Below are 2,360 nucleotides of genomic sequence, written 5' to 3' on the forward strand. Positions count from 1 at the left end.
CCCAGTCTTTTCTTCTCCAGACTAAATCAGCCCAGTTCCCTCAGCATCTCTTCATATGTCATGTCCCCCAGCCCCTGAACCATTTTTGTCACCTTCCACTAGACTCCCTCCAACTTGTCCACATCCATTCTGTAGTGGGGGGCCCACAACTGGACACAGGGCTCCAGATGTGGCCTCCCCAGTGCTGAATAGAGGGGATGAATTGCTTCCCTTCATCTGCTGGCAACGCTCCTACCAATGCCTCACTTTTCTAGTGCTATGGTAGCCCTATCAGTGGGGACTGCTTCTAGGTCACAGGCATTTTTAGCCACCTTGTCAGCTCTGCTTGTTGAGAGGAAGATTATGGGCAAGTAGTGAATGTCCATGGAGCTGTGCCGTTAATGAATGGAAGGATGTGTGTGTGGAAAAAGCCTTAGATGTTGTGGAAGAGCTGGCAGACTTTCGGTGGCACATACCCATTGTAATGTGTGGAGCTGCAATGCTCATCTGACTAGGGTGTAAGGAAAATAAAGGTTTTCCCTTCAGGAGCTGTTTCATTTGACAGTGAGATTTTGTAAGATGGGATCTCCAAGAGCTCTTGCACCGTAAGGCCTGTAAGAAGGTGAGTCTTGTTTCTGCAGCGTGCCAGGGTGGTGGTGGGGTTGGCTGGCCTGGATTACTAGTGTTCTCCGTTCACCTCCACTTGCACAGCGTGTTTCAGTGCAAGTTGGGTGGACTACCATATTTTTACTGTGACAACACTGTTTCCGGAGCAGCGGTGTCTCTCCAGGAAAGCTGTTTGTACTGCTGCTGGCCCGGGCCCCTCTCTTCATGCTCTCCCGAGTGGCTGGTGTAATCGAGCTCCTGCCCCACCTTCTTGCTTTTGACACAGTGGAAGCAGGAGAGTAAGGTTTCAGCTTTGTCAGTGGGCCTCGGCCAGGAGCAACAAAACTTTCATTTCCGGAGAGATGCTGGTGGCCCATGGAGACAGCAAACCTTCCAGCCGCCATTCCATCTCCAGCACCGGCGGGGGAAACCTGCGGGGAGGGGGAAGGGTTCTTTTTAAAGCTGTGTCGATTTAGTGAGTGCAATGTTTAGCTGACCTAAAACAGAGCTGTGTACCTGGTGGTGGTTCTGGCACTTTCTGGCTATTTTAAAAATAACCCAGGGTAATACTAACTCTTTTTCTCCTGCATTCCAAACTCAATAGCACATACCCATAAGGTGTCACTTATGCGGTGGACACATGAGCTGGAAAGCGTGCTTTTGTACTCATTCCCAGCCTGCTCTGAAACGGGGACTTCAAGCACAGCTCTAGAAGTGCAGCGGATTTGACTATGGCGGCATGCTGCTTCTGATAACGGGGCAGAGGTTCCCGATGCATCGTCCCCTTGGTGTGTATGCCTAGGCCCCAGTTATGCATATGATTCCCCATGCAAAGAGTCTAGCTGAAGCCGGTGGGACTGATTGGGGAAGCCGAGTTATGCCTGTTCGAAAACGTAGGATTTAGCGTCCTTGGTGTGATTGGGATGTTTGTGAGGTTGGGCAGGGGAGGGAGAGCTACTTACAATTCTTGTTGTGGTCAAGGCGATTGAAGCTTCAGAGAGAGCCTTAGCCACAGTCCTGGCGTTTACCCTGTTTTCATACTAAATAATTGTTTAAGAGGGCTCTCGGCCTAGACCACCTTTCATCAAGATGTCTAAAGAGAAAAGCATGTCTTAAATCTGGGGGCGGGGGTGTTAATGTCTGACTCATTAAAACAAAAGAATATTAATTTTAGGTTCCCCACTGACCCAGACTCCTCCTGTCAATATTTAATGGTTTCTTTGGCTAATTTTTTGTTACTTTCTTTCTTCCTAAATTTCCGCATAAACAGTGGAAACTGGCTGTATGGAAAGTGAGTCAAAGGCACAACGCAGATAGCATGGTGTGTGTGTCTTGCTCTAATCTGTTTTAACCATCCTGGGTGCTAACTTAATGATGCAAAATCATATTTTCAGACAGAAATTTGCCTTGCCGATTGATGGTATCCCTTTAAAACGTTTTTTCTTATTATGACTAACGTGTTCTCCGCTTGCTTCTTGCTATCTTGCATGTTCTAAAAACAATGTTAGTGCTTATCCATGGAAGTGCTTTAAAGTTTGCAGAGTGCTTCATAGATGACATAGTCTCTGCTCCAGCAAGCTTGTAGCCTTGATGGGAAAGGAGCATGTAAAAGATGTTGGAGAATAGGATACAACAGAAGGGTTTGTTTTACTTATTGCAGCTCATTCTCCTCTCTCCTGACTTTTTTTTTTTTTAAGATGGCTGATGGTTTGGAGGAACTAGAGATTATAGACATTTTGGAAAGAGAGGTATGTTTAAGGAGGAACAGGGAGATG

This window comes from Alligator sinensis, unplaced genomic scaffold, assembly GCF_000455745.1.
Source record: "Alligator sinensis unplaced genomic scaffold, ASM45574v1 scaffold1165_1, whole genome shotgun sequence".
In the NCBI taxonomy this organism is placed as follows: Eukaryota; Metazoa; Chordata; order Crocodylia; family Alligatoridae; genus Alligator; species Alligator sinensis.